Source organism: Mirounga leonina, unplaced genomic scaffold (assembly GCF_011800145.1).
Source record: "Mirounga leonina isolate KUSES-001 unplaced genomic scaffold, KU_Mleo_1.0 Mir_153, whole genome shotgun sequence".
Taxonomy (NCBI): Eukaryota; Metazoa; Chordata; class Mammalia; order Carnivora; family Phocidae; genus Mirounga; species Mirounga leonina.
Genome location: NW_023270387.1, coordinates 31844958 through 31867828, shown reverse-complemented (window position 1 = coordinate 31867828; position 22871 = coordinate 31844958). Strand labels below are relative to the sequence as shown.

At 37.2% G+C, this 22871-nt stretch overlaps 1 protein-coding gene across 1 annotated transcript in view; it reads left to right on the top strand.

Annotated features, from left to right (window-relative positions):
• Positions 1-22871, top strand: part of CNTN5 (contactin 5) — a 603313-nt gene that overhangs the window by 299546 nt on the left and 280896 nt on the right. The window lies entirely within an intron of this gene.

Genomic DNA, 22871 nt, shown 5'->3' with positions numbered 1-22871 from the left:
GGTATCTTTAAATAGATAGATGATAGATAACAGATAGATAGATGTTGATAGATAGATAGATAGATAGATATAGATAGATAGATGATAGATAGATTGATAGATGATAGATAGATAGATAGATAGATGACAGATGATAGATGATAGATAATAGATGATAGACAGATGATAGATAGATAGATGATAGATAGATAGATGATAGATAGATAGATGATAGATAGATAGATAGATAGATAGATAGATAGATAGATATAGATAGATGATAGATTGATAGATAGATAGATGATAAATGATAGATGATAGATGATAGATAATAGATGATAGATAGACAGATGATAGATAGATAGATGATAGATAGATAGATAGATTGATAGATGATAGATAGATGATAGATTGATAGATGATAGATAGATAGATAGATAGATAGATAGATAGATAGATGACAGATGATAGATAGATAATAGATGATAGACAGATGATAGATAGATGATAGATAATAGATGATAGACAGATGATAGATAGATGATAGATAGATAGATGATAGATAGATGATAGATAGATGATAGATAGATAGATAGATGATAGATAATAGATGATAGATAGATGATAGATAGATGATAGATAGATAGATAGATAGATAGATAGATGATAGATAGATGATAGATAGACAAACTTAGAATAACAAAATATTAGAAGCATTCCATTTCAGAGTGGGAAATAGACAAGAGTTCCTGCTATAGCAGTCCCTGCCGCTCAGGAAGACAAGAAAACGTGTGAAAATTGGGAAGTAAAAACAAAACTTGATTGGTAAAATATCTAATTATATGCATAGAAGTTCCAAAATAATCTATAGAAAAGCTGTTTGAATTGTTTAGAGACTTTAAATAAGTTTCTAAATACAGAACAAAAATAAATTTGCATTTCTATACACCAGAACAAAGAGTGAGAAATCGACAGTGGCATTAAGGAAGTTACTTCTGAATAGGAGGACTTGGAATTGTTTTGGGAGGGACAAATAGCATGCTTCTGGGATTAGTAATGTTCTAATTCAAAAATCTATATTTAGTTAAATTACACAGTTGAATATATTCATGAATAACTTTTCCTAAACTATATTACACTCAAGGCCCCATATTCTAAAAGCTATTTGCTTATTCCCTCTTTTCTGATGCCAGAAGTACATCCTTCCTTAAATTCCACACAAAACAATTACAGAGACAAGTGGCTGGTGCTCGAGATTTTCTCAAAACGATTCAGAGACTTTTTGCATTCTCCATCATTGTGCACACAGGCAGTGTCATTGGATTGAGATAACTAATAATAATGATGGATAATAATAATAATAATAATGATAATAAACACTCTTTGTGTGCCCAGGCGTATATCTTGGCAATGTAAGGAGGGAAAAGTTCTTCCTCTAGCCTTCTAGGTGTTCCGACTGGACTAAGAATTAAATTTACATGAAACAGGTTAATGGGAGGAAAAAACTAAAGTTTTATTATGTGCACACAGTGGCCCAATAATGAAACTGAGTCCTAAAGAAATAACCAAGGCAGACAATTTTTATACATTTTAGACAAAGACACACTAAATTTGGGGGAATTGAGAGGATAAAGAAAACACGTGTTTAAGAGTCTTAATTAGTAAGGAATCCCAAGCGGAATTTAGGCTGAGGTAGTAGATTAGAAAAAAATAATAAGGTTTGTTTCTATAGATTTCTCAGCTTTCAAGTTCCTATCTCTGGTGATAAGGATGTCTTTTTACTTCTTAGAATAGGGAGTATATTTTTCATATGGGAGATTTATTTCCTGCTTTCGGGGGGACAGAGGAGAATCTGAATGTCCTTGCACCAACTCTTTCTCCAGTAACTTTTATTTAAAATAATTAATATGCTAAAGTGGCACATTTTGGGGTGGCCTGCCCTTGGCCCCTATAATACGATAATACTTAGATGTTATTTCTTTTAAAGGTGTTTCAATGTATTGTGGGATGTGTGTGTGCATGTGCATACAAGTGAGTAGAAATGCAATAAGGGTAGACAGTGTGAGAATGTTTGAGTATAGATCTGATTATGGTATTGTTTGTGCTTTCCTAGAAAAATATGTACAATGTCTATGGTTTATCTATAATTTTGTTTTCTGTACTTCTGGTTTTCTGTTGGAAGGATCATTTTATATATATATTTTTTGAGGGTTTTCTTTTAAATCTATTATAAGATACTGGTTGACATATATTTTAAAATTGACTAAAAAAATGAAAACTAAGAAAGCTGAAATAATATTTAGGAAATTCTGGGCCTCCCATTTCATGATAGTTATTGGTAAGTAAATAAACTTGAAAAGTTTATTTTTATTTGTAAGATGTTGGTTGGAGCCCAATTTTTTTATATTCATTATTTGCTGATATCATTGTTGAAAATAAAAAAAACTGAATAGAAGTGAACATCACAGTTTACTAGCTGTGTGATTTGAGCAATAATAATAATAACCAATAATATTTTTTACAGATTTACAACAGGCCAGGAATGTCTGAATTACATGTATTAGCTCATTCACTCCACAAGTTTGGTTTTTGTGCAATTGTCATTTTACAAAAAATGAAATCAAGCTATGGAAATGTGAAATAATTTGACCACAGTCACATAGTAGAGGGTGGTGACGGGCTTCACATCTTGGAAAGCCAGCCACAGTTTATGCTCTTAAACAAACAATACTCTCTCTCGTGTACGAAGTTTGCCTAACTATCTTTCTGAACCTCAGTTTCCTAAATTGTAAGGTGAGACCAGTGATAACTAACTCAGAGGATTTTTCTGAGACACTAAGATTTTGCATATTGTCTTAAGTAGTGTCTAGCACATGGGAGACACTCAGTAAACAGCAACCGTCCACCTTACTATCAATATCATTAAAGACAGCAACAGTGCTCACGTTAAAGTAGGCCATGCATTATTCTTAACTGCTGGGACAGGGTAGGTCCTTGCTTTTTTCATCTTTGAATCTCATTTTTAAAAGAGGTAAAATCTGAATTATTTATTTTGTATTTAATTTATCATCTCTTATTTATTTATATTTTGTGCACAGCCAATCATTAGTCATTTTATACAACAGAAGTAAAATCTTTTGAACTGTTCAAAGTGGTTTTATTTCCCCAGCTACCCACATAATCCACACTATATTGTCTAGTTTATTTTTTCCAATAGCCTCCAAACTGGCCTCTGTTTATCTGGCCTTATCCCCATATAATATTCTCTATCTAGCAGCCAGAGTTTTCATTTAAAACACAACTTGAATCATGCCAGTTTACTTTTTGAACTTTTCCAATGGCTCCCTCCTTTATTTAGAATAAAATTAAAACTTCATACCATGACCATGAGATCCTATATGAGCTGCTGCTGCCTTCTTTTTTCTCCTCATCTCATTACTCATCTCATCTTATTAGTCCTACTCATGAAGTCCGCCCCCACCATTCTACTTTGTATGGTGTGTACATAATAGACTCATCCCTGTCTCAGGGCAATCTACTTCCCATTTCCTAGCTTCAAGCACTGTTTCTCCAGAGCATAGCACTATTGTCTCTTTCTAAATATCTAGGTCTTGGGTCAAATGTTACCCTCTTAGAGGCTTCCTGACTTTCCAATAATAGAACCCCCATCCCAATTATCCTTCTCCCATCACTTTATCTTATGTTCTTATCACACTCTGATACATTCTTGTTTGTTTACTCATTCATTATTTGTCTCTTTCCCTAGAACACAATCTCTGTGAGGCAGGGACCTTGGTTGTCTTTTATTGAGCAACCCCAGAGCTTAGAATGGTGCTCTGTACATTATAGAAACAAATAAATATTTACAAATGAATTTGTTGGAACAACACATGTGCCCAAATCCTCTGCTGCTCTTTTACCTTTTATGCCCCCATGACTCAGCCTCCCAAATGTGAGAGACAATGGTAATAGTTCAAACTATTTTTTTAAGGATATTTTGAGGATTAGAGGAGACAGCATCATATACCACTCTGACTTTCTTTGAAGAAGGGTGTTGTAATGAAGGAAGTAATAATATTAAGACTACTTTTTGTATCATTTACATAATGATCTGAGGCTTCTCTCTTACATGATTAAGATAGCATAGAATTGGGGTGCCTGGGTGGCTGAGTTGGTTAAGCGACTGCCTTCGGCTCAGGTCATGATCCTGGAGTCCCGGGATCAAGTCCCACATCGGGCTCCCTGCTCGGCAGGGAGTCTGCTTCTCCCTCTGACCCTCCTCCCTCTCATGCTCTCTGTCTCTCATTCTCTCTGTCTCAAATAAATAAATAAAATCTTTAAAAAAAATAGCATAGAATTGAATCAAAAGTCATAAGAAGATAAATTCCCTTTGTTTATTTAATTTAAGAAAATTAACTAAATGGCGTTGGATTTCCAAGATAGCTTCTTTCATGCTCCTTTAAAATCCTGATTCTCTGGTAAACCCAGTTTGCAGGTCTGTCACTAAATTAAAAGTAGCAGCCATGAGGTGTGAGCTTCCTCATCTCTACCTCATTTACCCAGTGAAGCATCTGCAAAGATTCTGTGGGTGGTTTAAATGCTAATACTCAGAAAAGCAGTCTTGGAAGCAAACACCCAGCTGTACTTAAGGCCTCCATTTTCCTGGTGAATGTGTCTCTAGCGGTGTACCTTTCCGTGCCCAGACTTTTAAACACCATCCATATTAAGCAAAAATCAGAACACTTTTCACAAACCACTTAATGCTGTTTAAAATCCACAAGTAAATCATTTTAACTAAACCCTTTGATATAGCTTTGCTCTCCAAACTGTCCCTGTCTGGTTCTAAACACTATTATAAAATTGTTTTAAAAATTTAGAAGGTGGCACACCACATTAGTGCTGTTATATCTTATAAATCATGTGTGTGCAAGAGGACTGTGTTCTTCCCCCATACTGAGATCAACACTTAAAATTTTAAGTGGCTGTCCTCTGTGTGTATATGTGTGTTCTGAGAGGAGGGGACAGAGGGGGACCAGTATGCACACATGCACCTGTGCATCACATGTTTTTTAATTTTTTTATTCTTATGTTAATCCCCATACATCACATCATTAGTTTTAGATGTAGAATTCCATGATTCATTGTTTGTGCATAACACCCAGTGCTCCATGCAGAATGTGCCCTCCTCAATACCCATCACCAGGCTAACCCATCCTCCCAACCCCCTCCCCTCTAGAACCCTCAGTTTGTTTTTCAGAGTCCATCGTCTCTCATGGTTCGTCTACCCCTCCGATTACCCCCCCTTCATTCTTCCCCTCCCGCTACCTTCTTCTTCTTCTTTTTTTTTTTTCTTAACATATATTGCATTATTTGTTTCAGAGGTACAGATCTGAGATTCAACAGTCTTGCACAATTCAAAGCGCTTACCAGAGCACATACCCATCCCAGTGTCTATCACCCAGTCACCCCATCCGTCCCTCCCCTCCCCCATATCCAGCAACCCTCAGTTTGTTTCCTGCGATTAAGAATTCCTCATATCAGTGAGGTCATATGATACATGTCTTTCTCTGTTTGACTTATTTCACTCAACATAATACCCTCCAGTTCCATCCACGTCGTTGCAAATGGCAAGATCTCATTCCTTTTGATGGCTGCATAATATTCCATTGTATATATATACCACCTCTTCTTTATACATTCATCTGTCGATGGACATCTTGGCTCTTTCCACAGTTTGGCTATTGTGGACATTGCTGCTATAAACATCGGGATGCACATACCCTTTCGGATCCCTACTTTTGTATCTTTGGGGTAAATACCCAGTACTGCAATTGCTGGATCATATGGTAGCTCTATTTTCAACTTTTTGAGGAACCTCCATACAGTTTTCCAGAGTGGCTGCACCAGCTTGCATTCCCACCAGCACTGTAGGAGGGTTCCCCTTTCTCCGCATCCCCGCCAACATCTGCCGTTGCCTGACTTGTTAATTTTAGCCATTCTGACTGGTGTGAGGTGGTATCTCACTGAGGTTTTGATTTGGATTTCCCTGATGCTGAGCGATGTTGAGCACTTTTTCATGTGTCTGTTGGCCATTTGGATGTATTCTTTGCAGAAATGTCAGTTCATATCTTCTGCCCATTTCTTGATTGGATTCTTTGTTCTTTGGGTGTTGAGTTTGATGAGTTCTTTATAGATTTTGGATACTAGCCCTTTATCTGATATGTCATTTGCAACTATCTTCTCCCATTCTGTCGGTTGTCTTTTGGTTTTGTTGACTGTTTCCTTTGCTGTGCAAAAGCTTTTTATCTTCATGAAGTCCCAATAGTTCATTTTTGCCCTTGCTTCCCTTGCCTTTGGCGACATTTCTAGGGAGAAGTTGCTTCGGCTGAGGTCGAAGAGGTTGCTGCCTGTGTTCTCCTTTAGGATGTTGATAGACTCCTGTCTCACATTGATGTCTTTCAACCATTTGGAGTCTATTTTTGTGTGTGGTGTAAGGAAATGGTCCAGTTTCATTCTTCTGCATGTGGCTGTCCAATTTTCCTAACACCATTTGTTGAAGAGACTGTCTTTTTTCCATTGGATATTCTTTCCTGCTTTGTCAAAGATGAGTTGACCATAGAGTTGAGGGTCCATTTCTGGTCTCTCTATTCTGTTCCATTGATCTATGTGTCTGTTTTTGTGCCAGTATCATACTGTCTTGATGATGACAGCTTTGTAATAGAGCTGGAAGTCTGGAATTGTGATGCCGCCAGCTTTGCTTTTCTTTTTCAACAGTCCTCTGGCTATGCAGGGTCTTTTCTGGTTCCATACAAATTTTAGGATTATTTGTTCCATTTCTTTGAAAAAAGTGGATGGTATTTTGATGGGGATTGCATTGAATGTGTAGATTGCTCTAGGTAGCATTGACATCTTCACAATATTTGTTCTTCCAGTCCATGAGCATGGAACATTTTTCCATTTCTTTGTGTCTTCCTCAATTTCGTTCATGAGTATTTTATAGTTTTCTGAGTACAGATCCTTTGCCTCTTTGGTTAGATTTATTTCTAGGTATCTTATGGTTTTGGGAGAAATTGTAAATGGGATCGACTCCTTAATTTCTCTTTCTTCTGTCTTGTTGTTGGTGTATAGCAATGCCACTGAATTCTGTGCATTGATTTTATATCCTGCCACTTTACTGAATTCCTGTATGAGTTCTAGCGGTTTTGGGGTGCAGTCTTTTGGGTTTTCCACATAAAGTATCATATCATCTGCAAAGAGTGAGAGTTTGACTTCTTCTTTGCCAATTCAGATGCCTTTGATTTCTTTTTGTTGTCTGATTGCTGTGGCTAGGACTTCCAATACTATGTTGAATAGCAGTGGTGATAGTGGACATCCCTGCCACGTTCTTGACCTTAGGGGGAAAGCTCTCAGTTTTTCCCCATTGAGAATGATATACGCTGTAGGTTTTTCATAGATGGCTTTTATGATATGGAGGTATGTACCCTCTATGCCTATACTCTGAAGAGTTTTGATCAAGAAAGGATGCTGTACTTTGTCAAATGCTTTTTCTGCATCTATTGAGAGGATCATATGATTCTTGTTCTTTCTTTTGTTAATGTATTGTATCACATTGATTGATTTGCGGATGTTGAACCAACCTTGCAGCCCAGGGATAAATCCCACTTGGTCATGGTGAATAATCCTTTTAATGTACTGTTGGATCCTATTGACTAGTATTTTGGTGAGAATTTTTGCATCCATGCTCATCAGGGATATTGGTCTGTAATTCTCCTTTTTGATGGGGTCTTTGTCTGGTTTTGGGATCAAGGTAATGCTGGCCTCATAAAATGAGTTTGGAAGTTTTCCTTCCATTTCTATTTTTTGGAACAGTTTCAGAAGAATAGGTATTAATTCTTCTTGAAATGTTTGGTAGAATTCCCCTGGGAAGCCATCTGGCCCTGGGCTTTTGTTTGTTGGGAGATTTTTGATGACTGCTTCAATTTCCTTAGAAGTTATAGGTCTGTTCAGGTTTTCTATTTCTTCCTGGTTCAGTTTTGGTAGTTGATACATCTCTAGGAATGCATCCATTTCTTCCAGGTTATCTAATTTGCTGGCATAGAGTTGCTCATAATACGTTCTTATAATTGTTTGTATTTCTTTGGTGTTGGTAGTGATCTCTCCTCTTTCATTTATGATTTTGTTGATTTGGGTCATTTCTCTTCTCTTTTTGATAAGTCTGGCCAGGGGTTTATCAATCTTGTTAATTCTTTCAAAGAACCAGCTCCTAGTTTTGTTGATCTGTTCTACTGTTCGTTTAGTTTCTATTTCATTGATTTCTGCTCTGATCTTTATGATTTCTCTTCTCCTGCTGGGTTTAGGCTTTATTTGCTGTTCTTTCTCCAGCTCCTTTAGGTGTAGGGTTAGGTTGTGTACTTGAGACCTTTCTTGTTTCTTGAGAAAGGCTTGTATTGCTATATACTTTCCTCTTAGGACTGCCTTTGCTGCATCCCAAAGATTTTGAAGAGTTGTGTTTTCATTTTCATTGGTTTCCGTGTATTTTTTTAATTCTTCTTTAATTTCCTGTTTGACCCATTCATTCTTTAGTACGATGCTCTTTCGCCTCCATGTATTTGAGTTCTTTCCGACTTTCCTCTTGTGATTGAGTTCTAGTTTCAAAGCATTGTGGTCTGCAAATAGGCAGGGAATGATCCCAATCTTTTGGTACCAGTTGAGACCTGATTTATGACCTAGGATGTGATCGATTCTGGAGAATGTTCCATGGGCACTAGAGAAGAATGTGTATTCCATTGCTTTGGGGTGGAATGTTCCGAATATGTCTGTGAAGTCCATTTGGTCCAGTGTGTCATTTAAAGTCTTTATTTCCTTGTTGATCTTTGCTTAGACGATCTGTCCATTTCAGTGAGGGGGGTGTTAAAGTCCCGCACTGTTATTGTATTGTTGTCGATGTGTTTCTTTGCTTTTGTTGTTAATTGCCTTATATAATTGGCTTCTCCCATGTTTGGGGCATAGATATTTACAGTTGTTAGATCTTCTTGTTGGATAGATCATTTAAGTATGATATAGTGTCCTTCCTCATCTCTTATTACAGTCTTTGGTTTAAAATCTAATTTCTCTGGTATAAGGACTGCCACCCCAGCTTTCTTTTGGTGTCCATTAGCATGGTAAATGGTTTCCACCCCCTCACTTTCAATCTGTGGTGTCTTTGGGTCTAAAATGAGTCTCTTGCAGACAGCATATCGATGGGTCTTGTTTTTTTAATCCAGTCTGATAGCCTGTGTCTTTTGATTGGGGCATTGAGCCCATTTACATTCAGGGTAACTATTGAAAGATAGGAATTTAGTGCCACTGTATTGCCTGTAAGGTGACTGTTACTATATATTGTCTCTGTTCCTTTCTGGTCTATGTTGCTTTTAGGCTCTCTCTTTGCTTAGAGGACCCCTTTCAAGATTTCTTGTAGGGCTGGTTTTGTGTTTGCAAATTCCTTTAGTTTTTGTTTGTCCTGGCAGCTTTTTATCTCCTTCTATTTTCAATGACAGCCTAGCTGGATATAGTATTCTTGGCTGTATATTTTTCTCATTTAGTGCTCTGAATATATCCTGCCAATCCTTTCTGGCCTGCCAGGTCTCTGTGGATAGGTCTATTTCCAATCTAATGTTTCTACCCTTGTAGGTTACATATCTCTTCTCCCGAGCTGCTTTCACGATTTTCTCTTTGTCTCTGAGACTCATAAGTTTTACTATTAGATGTCAGTGTGTTGACCTATTTTTATTGATTTTGAGAGGGGTTCTCTGTGCTTCCTGGATTTTGATGCCTGTTTCCTTCCCCAAATTAGGGAAGTTCTCTGCTATAATTTGCTCCATTATACCTCTGCCCCTCTCTCTCTTTCTTCTTCTTCTCGGATCCCAATTATTCTAATGTTGTTTCATCTTATGGTATCGCTTATCTCTTGAATTCTGCCCTGGTGATCCAGTAGTTGTTTATCTCTCTTTTTCTCAGCTTCTTTATTTTCCATCATTTGGTCTTCTATATCACTGATTCTCTCTTCTGCCTCATTTATTCTAGCACTTAGCACCCCCATTTTTTATTGCACCTCATTAATAGCCTTTTTGATTTCAACTTGGTTAGATTTTAGTTCTTTTACTTCTCCAGAAAGGGTTTCTCTAATAACTTCCATGCTTTTCTCAAGCCCAGCTAGTATCTTTAAAGTGATGAATCTGAACTCTAGATCTGACATCATACTAATGTCCGTATTGAGTAGGTCCCTGGCAGTCGGTACTACCTCTTGTTCTTTTTGTTGTGGTGATTTTTTCGATCTTGTCATTTTGTGCAGATGAGAATAGATTAATGAGAGAACAAAATGTAGCAGAGTAACAACGTCCCCAGAAAATATACTCTAAACAAATCAGAAAAGACCTGAAGCAGTGGGAAAAGAAAGGGAAAGAGAGAAAAAAGGAAAAAGAAAAAAAAAGAAAGGAAAAGATAAAGATAAAAACAAACAAAAACAGAACAAAACAAAACAACAACAACAAAAAAAAACCCAGAATGTGATCAAATATGATCAGGCTGGTATATAGATCAGTGCCACACACTAGATTTTGGGTGTATTTTGGTCTCTTAGAAGAAAGTGGCTCCCAAAATTTGAAAGAAAGAAAAACTTATATATGTACAAAAATAAGGGTTGATATGATGAAGGGATGGAATATGACTGTAAAGGTGGCAATTATAAAAAATTTTATAAAAGGAATGGATAAGAAGTTGTTTGAAGAAAGAAAGAAGAGGATTTAAAAAAGAAAATGAAAAAAAAAAGGGAGAGAATGTGATCAGGCGGGGGAGTAGAAGAAAACCATATACTAGAGATTTAGGGTATATTTTGATCTGTTAGAAGAAACTATCTCAAAATTTTAAAGAGAGAACAACTTATATATATATGCCAAAAATACGGGTAACTACTATGAAGGGATAGAATATGACTCTAAAAATGAAAAATAAAAATGTTTTTTTTTTTAAAAAGGGATTGATAAGATGTTGGTTGAAAAAGGGAAAAAGAAAAATTCAAAAAAAAAAAAAAGACAGTTAAAAAAAAAATTAACTTTGAAAGACTAAAGAATCATGGTAAAAAAGCCATGAATTCTATGTGTAGTATTCCCCTAGCGCTGGAGTTTGCCGTTCTCATTGATCGGTAAACTTGGTCTTGGCTGGCTGTTCTCGCTGATCTTCTGGGGGAGGGGCCTGTTGCCATGGTTTCCAAATGTCTTTGCCGGAGGCGGAATTGCCCCACCCTTGCCCCCTCCCGGCTAAGTAATCTGCTCGGGTTTGCTCTCCGGAGCTTTTGTTCCCTGCGAGCTTTCCGTACAGCTTTGGAGGCAGAGGGTGAAAATGGCGGCCTCCCAATCTCCACCCCAGAGGAGCTGAGAACTTGGGGCCCTGCTCCTCAGTGAGCCCCCAGATAAAAGCCGTCAGTCACTCCCGTCTCCCCGGTCTCTGGCCCCACTCCATGCTCACCCGGCCTGTGACCACGCGTTTCTATCTCTGGCACCCAACCCCGGGTGGAGTCTCCAAACCCAGCAGATCCCTGCAGTGCGCTCCCGCACCGCTCCTCCCGGGGGAGGAAGGTGAGTCTCCCCGGATCTGCTGCTTGTTGGGTCCCTGCTGGAGGAGCAGTGGCCTGACTGTGCCGCGGACCGTGGTTTATGGCAACCCCGAGCTGAGAGCCCGAGCCTGGGCTCCGCCTCTGCAGCCGGCTTCCCTGCTTCGTTACCTGGGAGCTCTGCCACACTCAGGCACCCCCCGGTCTTTCTGTGACCCTGAGGGTCCTGAGACCACACTGTCCCGCAAGGGTTCCACCCCCGCTTAGCCACTGGAGTGACGTCCCTCAGCGGAGCAGACTTTTAAAAGTTCCGATTTTGTGCTCTGCAGCTCTATCACTTGCCAGAAGCGGCTGACAGAGGACCCTCCTCTGCCATCTATCCTCCCGAATATCGCCTTGGATTCACTTCCTCGCACGTCCTACCTTCCAGAAAGTGGTCGCTTTTCTGTTCAGAGAGTTGTTGTTATTCTTTTCTTTAATGTCCTGTTGAGTTTGTAGGTGTTCAGAATGCTTTGATCCCTATCCAGCTGAATTCCTGAGAGGAGACAAAATCCAGGTCTCCTACTCCTCCTCCATCTTGCTCCACCCATCCTGTGCATCACATTTTAATGCAGTGATTTCCAACACCCTTTCTCTCGAAGTTGGTGAGGGACCTTGATGTTTAAAATGAAATTAAAACAAAATGTACTCCTTAACATGTAGGTTGTAAATGGATTTATTTCTAGGTTTCTCAGGACCCCCACTCACCCTGGTTTCTACCACCATGCAGAGTTCTTGGGGTACACTGTTATGTTTGAAGAAAAAAGGTAATTCCTATCCTCCTGCTTCATTGCAGGGGTCATTTATAATGTATATGGGCCTCTTTAGCATTGATATGCAGTATCTGTCTCCTTCTCAACCAATGACCATCATTGTATTGAGTCCCTGACTAGCCATACATACATTTTGCAGCACTACAGGGTTTACCCAAAGCCTGTGGTGATTCATAGGGAAACAGGAATGGCTCTTTCCCTCCCCTAGTTTAGACCTCACAGACCTGGTCTAGCTACTTGCTGCCCTATCTTCCCTGAGATACACTCCAGCCTACAGCTTATATTTGTTGATTATGTTTGAAAGATGCAAGGTTTTTTTTTTTAAAGATTTTATTTATTCATTTGAGAGAGAGAGAATGAGAGACAGAGAGCATGAGAGGGAGGAGGGTCAGAGGGAGAAGCAGACTCCCCGCCGAGCAGGGAGCCTGATGTGGGACTCGATCCCGGGACTCCGGGATCATGACCTGAGCCGAAGGCAGTCACTTAACCAACTGAGCCACCCAGGCGCCCCTGAAAGATGCAAGTTTTTAAATGCACTCCTCTCTTTAGTTGATCCCTTTCATGAAAGTAAAAATAATAAAGCAAGTCTGGGTTTTCTAATTCTTTCTACAGCCTGTGCAACCATAACTTGAGTTCGGGGCACAATCATGGTCTCATAATCATTACTCAACATTTTTCCCAAAGTGGTCATTATTCATGGAACTTATTAGGAATGTAGAAAAACAGAGCACTTCCTCTAGAAATTCTGATGCAGCAGCACTGGGATGGGTCCCTGTGATCTAAAATTTTTATTAGTACACAGATGAATCTCAAGAGCAGGCAAGTTTAAGAAACAGTTGTTCAGGATTAGCATTTACCCTCAAATAGGATCCTACTCCTACTGTGTATCAATTAACTCCAATTCTGAAATTTATTCATAATTTGTATCAAGTCATTTTGTTTACAATAAAACCACACATTTAAGGCTTTCCCAATAGTTATAGTAAGAGGCTAGTTATATGGTTACACCTGGCAATGACAGAGGCAGGCATCTCTCAGGGAAAAAGAAAAAGAAAAACAAGAACAAAACAACTTGGGTAACTAGGCCTCCAAGAGACTGAATTAGGTAAGTCATCCTGAATCAGGCAGATCCAGAAATTATCAGCTCTGGTCCATGGATCTCACTTTAGTGTGCTCCCACCTTGACTAGAAACTCTCCTTTCTTCATTTGTGCATCTCATTGTATGTCTTCTTGCTTCTCCTCCTGATCCCAACTAGATTACCATTCACATGCCACTCTGAATCATATTGAGCTTAATCCAATCTATCTGCCCCTCCCACATCTGCTGCAAAAATAATTATTGAACTTAAAGGGGCATTTTCAAATATTTGTTTGTTTTTCACTATCTTTCATTTTTGAAGAGTCAATCTATCTCTAAACACTTTAAAACTTAAATTTAAGTTCTATGAAATATTTAAATCATAAAGTTATTCTTCTAATCACTGGAATAAAGACCTGTGGTGTGCTGGGAAGAGGAAAAGGTGATGTGGTGTTCCAGGTTCCAACACATTTTTCTCTTCTAAGTACCCCTCACCTTTAGCTTCTCTATGTCCCGCACCAAAGAAAGAGACAGTGACAGAGACAGGAAGAGAGAGAGAGAGAAGAACAAGAAGAAAGGAAAGAAGGAAGGGAGGGAGGGAAGAAGAAAGGAAAAAAGGGCAAGAAAAAAACATAATTTGACTTCGTGTTTATTTGAAAACATACTTTTTATGAGAATTTATTGCTCACTTTGCATAAATAGAGACACTATTGTAAATCAAGACTTATATTTGGAAACCAATTATTTTTTTTTTAAATCCCTTTTGGCAAACATTTTTGAAAATTAGTCAAGGTAAGCTATAAAACAGTTTCACTTCAATGATCTGAATATTTTAGCAATATTGTATCGTAACATGATATATCCACTTTGCTTATTACATGAGGGTATTCCATGAAGAACCACTAAACTAAGAATGTATATACTAAAAAGGAAGATTCCGATATAGAGAATGGATATATATACTATTAAAGTTTCTTTCTGAAACTACAAAGTGCCTTAGTTTACACTGAGTCTCCAACAAAAACCTAGAAAATATTTCTGGGTGGAAGAGTCTACAAATCTTGCTACAATTGTTCTTTATTTATTAAAAATTCATAATGTGTTTGGAACCATGTAGTGCATGCCTGCATTTAGTTTCCTGCGGTCTAGAATTGCATGACTAAAGATAACATCATGCATATCACAGTTGATGTTTATGCTACATATGCAAATACATCTGTGATATGCATGGGTTCATTGTGAATAGTTAATTTCAAATTTGTCTTTTTAAAAAAAAAATGATCTTAACTAAGAGGCTCTATTTGAAAATTACAAGGCAAAATGATGTTGGAAGTGGTTTTACAAACATGATGGTACTTTTTCAGCACACATATACCCCAATCAATGATTTAGTTTCAAATTTAGGTTCAAAACAGGCCATTTAAACATTTTATCAGATATTTGTCTTATTTTTTTAGCAAAGAGCTGTTGTCAACATCTTTATTTCCACTACTTTAAACTTCCATCAAAGTCGTTTTGCTCCCCATTCAATAGGAAGTAGGATATGTGACAGAGGTTAAGAGTAGCAGATATGAGCTCCAACAGGCTTGGGATTAGTCATTGATAAACAGGCTGGCTTCATGGGCATTCCACTTGTGCAATTGCATAGACCAACATGCTTAGAAAGGTTCTGTGCTTGGTTTAAGTGTTTTGCTGTCATCAAATTGAAATTTATAATAATTTTTTGAAAAGCCCCATGTTTTTATTTTGCACTACACCCCACAAATTATGTAGCCAATACAGTTGCTAGGCTATGTGCTTGCTGTGTGGTCCCAAGCAAGTTATCAAATTTTCTGCATTTATAAGGAGTAGGGCAATCATATATATTTCAGTTTTTGCAAGAATTAAGAGATGATACTTTTAATATGTTAATATAGCACATGGCTATATTCAATACCCTTCATTCACACATTGACTGATATACATCTACATTCTGGGATGATCTTTTTCACTTGGAGCTTTTGCCATTGTCTAACATGTAGTCATCTCCCACACATCATCCCCTGAGATATGATCTCCCTCCAAACCTGGAGCTCTGTGAGTATTGCCACCATTCTTCTTTTATCCAAAGACGTAAAATAATAGTCTTCTTTGACTGGTTGCTCTCCTAGGCCTTATTGGTCACCAAAACCTATAAATCCTGACTACAACATCATTCTTGAACTATCTAAGCCTATTAACTTAAATCTAGCTTCCACGTTCACCCATACTAAAATGTAAGCTACATCGCATACCATGTAAAATTAATCTACTTAGAACATCATTTTCTATCAATATATTAGTCTGCTCTAAAATCTTTGCTGGTTTCCCAGGGCCATAATTCTCCACCACTTGCCATGTAACCACATGGTTAGAGAAGAGAGAAAGTACATTTAAGTTCCCCGCTTATTTGAAGGCAGTTGATAGGAAAAGCTTCTCCAAACCGCTAAAGTAAACATGGTGGCGAGGGAAGAACAGGATGTCCAGAATGCTGTTTCCCCACTACCCAAGCTCTCCCCAGAAACCCAGCTCTCCCCAAGGCTTTGCTCTTTCCCTCATTCATTTTTCAATACCATGCTGCATTCTTTAAGGAAATGGGGGTCAACAAACTTTAACTGGAAAAAATACTTCATAGATTATTTTCCCTTCACCATTGAGATATTATAGAAATTCACTTCTTCCCAAGCCACTCAAGGGCAGGAAATACCTGTATAATTCTACTGTATTATTATCTCCTCAGTGCCTTCCATAATACTGAAGAAGCAGATGTTTTTCAAGTGAAAGGAATCTTAGATATCATTCAGTCCAACTTCTTCATTTTACAGGTAATAAAAATAAGGTTCAGAGAAGTAAAAGGGTTTTCCCAAATTCATGGTCCTGCCTCTCCTGTATTTCAGCCAAGTGTCTTTCCCAGAATGCCATACTACCCTTATATAATGAGAATCAGGTTTATTTTCCATGAGAATAAAGAAGGTCAGAGTTAAAAGGAAGAGGTTTTCTGGATGCAGAATGTCATTTTGCCTATGCAGAGGAATGTTAGTAAAATTGGAAAAAAAAAAAAAAACATAGTATAAAAGAAGTTATTCCTGGCAATTGACTGAGAGGAAAAGAAATCATAAAAAGCTTGAATGACAAGCAAATGAATAATGTGATGAGATAAATCAAATTTTGGTACTACTGAGATCAAAAGGAAGAGTATAGGGAATGAAAGATGTCTAGATTTAACATTCATTTGGAAATTATTTAGAAATCTTGAGACAAAAACTTCTTTAAAATAATAAATGCAGTGTTATTTAATTTTTAGGAACTAAGAAATTCATGCATTGTCACAAGATGTTATTAAAATAGCTATTCATTTTTCATGTAGTGATACAGAATGTACATTCTATATTGGAGGCAAAATTACACTCTCAGTTATCCTCATGTATTTTCCTTCAATAGCAGTTCAATTTAAATTGTGAGTAACTATCAAAGGACACAGTAGAGTACTGTAAAAGAAATTTAATTGGGGAGCATTAAAAAAATCTTTCATTTATCCCATTGTCACAATTACCAAGATTCTATAAGATGTGCTAGCTGATAGGTTAGCTCTATGAGCTAAACGTCATCTTCTATAAGTGGGTTGCATATTTTTTTCTGGTCCATTTCCATTAATGTTTGTTTAAGTATAGTCAGACTACTGCAGGATTTTAAAGCTTGTGTCCAATTACCCAGGGACATCTCAGCATGAATTATGGTGATTATAAGCAAAGAGATTATGTGTCATCAGACTATGAAGTGAATACAATATTATTCATTTTTTATTATATTCAAAGATGACATCAGGCATTGTGATTACTTGCTTTATATAGGTATAAATTTCTATCATTACCCTTGACTTGCAGTATACTTACAAAACATAATAATATTAGGATCCCAAGGATATGATATTTTCAGATAAGGAACTCATCTTCTTCTTTTTTTTTTTTTTTAAGATTTTATTTATTTATTTGAGAGAGAGAATGAGAGACAGAGAGCATGAGAGGGAGGAGGGTCAGAGGGAGAAGCAAACTCCCCGCCGAGCAGGGAGCCCGATGCGGGACCCGATCCCGGGACTCCAGGATCATGACCTGAGCAGAAGGCAGTCACCCAACCAACTGAGCCACCCAGGCGCCCAAGGAAGTCATCTTCTGATTAGGATTCCCATATTTTCAACTGTATTCTGTGTTGTGTTGTGTTTGTCTGTTTTTTTGTGTTTTAGATTTACTATATTAAGTACGAAACATTCGTCCCAATCCTTGTCCCTATAGTTCTCCTTGTTGGAATACCATCCATTGTATCTGAAGATCCTATGTAGTGTACCTTGGCACCCTCTTTACCTTGAATTTAGAAATTCTCTTTTAGACCTATCTATCGTGTAACAAATTATCCCTAAATGCAGTTGTTTCAAATGATAACCATTTATTATCACTCAGCAGTTTTTTGGGTCAGTAGGGTAGTTATTCTGTTGGGCTCCATCATTTTTCTGCAATCAGCTGTATGTTGGTTCAGAAACTTTCTTGATCTTAGTTTTTTATACATCTCTCATCACATCTGTCTTATCTATTCAGCACAAGTGGGATAACTTATCTCTGGCCCACATATTCTGTCATTTTCTAGCAGATTAGCTAAACTTGTCCCTTGGTAGTAGGCAGGGTTCCAAAAGAATGAATAGAAATCTTGCAAGTTTCTTAAAGTCTAGCCCCAGAACAAGCTTAGCATCACTTCTGCTGCTTTCTGTTGGTCAAAGCAAATCATAGAACTAGCCCAGATTCAGAGTGGGAAATAGGTAAGTGCAGTCACATTGCAAAAAGGAATGGATAAAAGAGGGAAATATTTCCAACCAGTTTTGTAAATAATTTATCATAGACCTGGAATAGTTTCTATAGAAAATTTATTTTAATTACTTTGATTATAGCTAAAACAAGCAAACAAACAAAAACAGTGAAGCCTAGAGAGGTCAAGTGACTATGACAAGTTGATGGCAGAGTTTAGGTGGCCAACCATCCTATTTTGCCCAGGACTATGGCAGTTATAGGATTAAAAATCCTTCTCCCCCCACCCCACCCCCACCAAAAAAAAGAACTGAAAATCTCACGCATATCCCAGACAAACTGGGATGATTGGATACCCTAGAGAAGGACTAGGATTTCCAGACTCCTAGTTCTGTATTCTTTTCAGTACACTCGATAAATGTGACTATGTAGCTACTAGCCTAAGATCAGTCTACCGTCCTACCTACATCCTCCAATAGTATACTTGCTTATATTTAATTAGTTTGTTTTATTGCTTCATATCCTGCTTTGTTCCAAATGGATTTAAAGTATCTTTTTTTTTTTTTTTAAGATTTTATTTATTTGACAGAGAGAGACAACAGCAAGAGAGGGAACACAAGCAGGGGGAGTAGGAGAGGGAGAAGCAGGCTTCCCGTGGAGCAGGGAGCCCGATGTGGGACTCGATCCCAGGACCCTGGGATCATGACCTGAACTGAAGGCAGACGCTTAACGACTGAGCCACCCAGGCACCCCGGATTTAAAGCATCTTAAAAAGCAGTGCATATCACAACCTGATAACTACACAAGCCTACATTACCATTCTTGAAATATTCTCTTTACTAAAGAATGTTTATTCTTTCTGGTTTGTACTTACTCTACCTCTCTGTCTAGAATGGCCTTCACTTTTTTCTCTGTGCTAAAATCATTCAATTGACAGTTCCCAATTATCTTCTCTGTGATGTCTCCCCACCTGCAGAATTAATCACTACCTCCTCTGCATTCCCAAGATACTTGGCCCATATTTTGTTCACAGTATTATCACACTGATTTAATACATTAACTGATTACTTTACCCCATTGTGTTTTTCACCTCTTATCTCCTTTATTTAACATAATCTTCCACATCCAGTAAGCACTCAGTAATGTCTTTTGTTGTCCCTCTTTGTTGAATAAATAAATGAACAAACTATTTCTTGGGGCCTACTGCAATGTGAGACTTTTCTTTTTTGTCACTTAAAAGGCCTTGTTTGGGTTATTTTTTTCAGCTCCAGCTATCTATTTTATACATTTTTTTATCTTTTATCTCAGTATAACTCCTGCCTCAAGCAACACAGCTTCCCCTTCTAATTTGCGGATTTTTAATTGGCTATGGGTTCCAAAAGTAGGAAACTAGTTTCATTAATATTGTTTTTAATCCAATATAATACAAAGTCTGCATGGGGATCTAAAGTGCTTTTGTTTGAGGTCTTGTGTTTTTGTGTTTGCACTTGGCAATACCAATTCTGGCTTATAGTCTCCATGGTGTCCATACTGAGCACATAATAGGACTCTTCTTGGAACTCATCCCTCTGGAAAGCTTTTTTGACCAAGCCCCTCCCATTTTTGTTGATGCTCTGCACACTTCTTCCATAGCCCTATCTTTTTATATTATCAGCAAATGCTTAATTATATATCTTTTCCTTTATTATTCTATAAATTCTTTGAGGTTAGTATCTGTAGACCGTTTGCTTTTGCCATACCTGACTCATGGTGAATACCCAAACATTCTTTTTTTATTTCATGAACTAGTTAATCAAATTAATGAGTTAAGCCAAAAACAGTTTCTCAGGAAAACATTATATAAAGAAAAAGAATATTCCAGACCTCCTCTTGGCTTGTGGAATAGCTTTTGCATATTTAGAACAGCCTGTGTCTTTTCCAGAACTTGGCAGACATGTGTAATTACAAGACTTGGCAGGTGAGAAGAGGAAAAGTCCAGCTATTGGTTTGCTAATCTCTCTAATTTGCTTTACCTAAATTTGTAACTTACATTTAGAGAACTTGCCTAGAGGAAGTGACTCTAAATTATGAGTAAAATGGATTCCCCACTTCACTTATATCAACACTGATAAGACATCCATAAATCATCAAAAAGATGTCATGTAAGATGTGAGACTTTAGTCATTCTTGGAGTGAGAAGCATGACCTAGCTTGGCTGAGGAAAAAGAGAATACATTTCAGATAATGGAAATAAAATAATCTAATGTATGAAAAGGAAATAACATAGGGTGTTCCTATAATAGTGTGGACCTTCACATGAGTAGACTATAGGAAAAGGACAGGTAGGTTTGAATAGACCTGATTACACAAAGCTGAGAGATATAAGCTTGTCATATTAGTATATATGAGTTGAAGAGGAGCATGCAAAATTAATGTAATAATTAATGTAAATATTAATATTAATGGGAAACACCAACAACAGAGAAACAGCTTGAGATCTTTCACTGTTAAATGCTGTTAAACATTTTTTCTGGCAGTGAGAATGAGGAGAAAGTCACGTGCCCAAGAAGGCATATGAGATTAAGGTGAATTTATATTTCTGGAGTAAGGAAAAATCCACTTTTCTAGGCTTGTCTTTAACCACCAAGCCATATCATTTATGCTCCAAAGACTCAGAATTTCTTATGTTCACTGAATTTATTATATCCCTTTGGATTAAAATTGTCTTTGCTCATGTGGCTACTTCTACTTGATTTTTACCCATTTCTCCTGAGAAATTCCTACTTATTCTTCAAGATCCAAATTCTCCTTGCTTTCTCCAAGCTGCTAAAAGGGCCATCACTATCTCTCTCTCTCTCTTTTTTTTTTTTTCTGTAATTTGGACCAAATACAATGAATGCTACTCACCTACTGCCATCTATATACCAATAATAATAATGAAAAAGTGAGTGAATCAAATGGATGAATTCTCTTCTCTACAGAGAGAGAGCACAACTGGAAGCAGTTGTTTTGAAAATATGATGAATGATTTGGGATATGCTGGAGATAGGTTAGGAGCAAGAACTCTGTCTTAAAATATCTGGCCACCAAGTAGTGATTCAAAACAGAATCTCTGCAAACCATGAGAGACGATGGACTCTGAGAAACAAACTGAGGGTTCTAGAGGGGATGGGGGTGGGGGGATGGGTTAGCCTGGTGATGGGTATTAAAGAGGGCACATTCTGCATGGAGCACTGGGTGTTATACGCAAACAATGAATCATGGAACATTACATCAAAAACTAATGATGTAATGTATGGTGATTAACATAATAATAAAATTTAAAAAAATAAAATAAAAAATAATAAAATAAAATAAAAACAGAATCTCTGGTAAAAGGTACATACTTAAACATAGTTGACCTATACACGATGAAAATGTATAGACTATAAAGTGTAGAGAAGAGTTTGGAGACAAGCCTGCATCTGGGGAAAGAAGGGAAGATGAAGAAAAAGAAACAAAACAGAGGCTGTGGAATAAGATGTGGGTGAAAGTCCTACAAATGTAGTTTTCCAGAGATCATAAAAAGTTTCAAGAAGAAAAGAGATAAAACAGTTACAAATGTAGTAAAGAGGTCAAAACTCAAGAAAGTAGTAATCTAAAATTTATCAAGAATCTGATCATTGATAGGGAATATTTAAAAAAACAATTTTAGTGAAAGACATTACTAAAATGTGTGTTGTTATATATTTTATTTATTTTAGGGGATAAAAAATTTTATTCAGGAAAAGAAAGATTTTTAATTAGTGTTAGTGATCCTTGGTCAAGGAATATGATTTTTCTCCCTTCTGTATTATGAGCAATCTCAACATTAGCACCAGACATAATGTGATTAATTAAGAGACATGGATTCTATCTCTAGCTGTGTGATTTTTGGACAAAACATAGAACAATAGAATCTTTCAGTCATTTTACTCTCATCTAATATACGAATTCCCCCTACAACCTCCTTGACAATTAATTTGCTTCACCTTTCTAGATGCCTGTCCTCTTACCTCTAAAAAAAAAATAAATGTACTTGGACTTCCAGGTCTAACTCTTCATTAAATGAATTAGAAGATAAAGTCACTGAGTCAAATGCCTTCAACTCATAATTTAACAAATACACTATATAATATTTTGATCTGTATTTTGTTCTCAGTGTAAAATATTTTTAAATGTTCATAAATGCTTAAAATCAGTAAGTAAAGAGCAATTAGCATGGGTACATTCTTATCACCCTTCAGACTTAAGAGAAAATTCTGTTAAAAGATAGTAATGTTTTTATTGACACTTCAGTAGTTGCAAATGAGTCCTTGCCAGCTTTCTTCCTGATTCCAGCATTTTGCCTAATTCTGATTTCATGCATCAGTAAATTCTGAACAATCCGTGTCTTGGAGCGCATCAGGTACTAATTTTGCTCTGACAACCTTGTAATGGGAATTTGAATACTTATTACATTTGTCTTGTTATAACCAGAAAAAAAGTATTCCAAGTATGTCCAGCTCTCTAACCTTGCCTCGATGAAGTGAAGTTTGATGTGGCTATTTCCTTTTACTTTGAAATCTCATTTTTAATAACACTATTCTCCACACTCGGTGCTGCA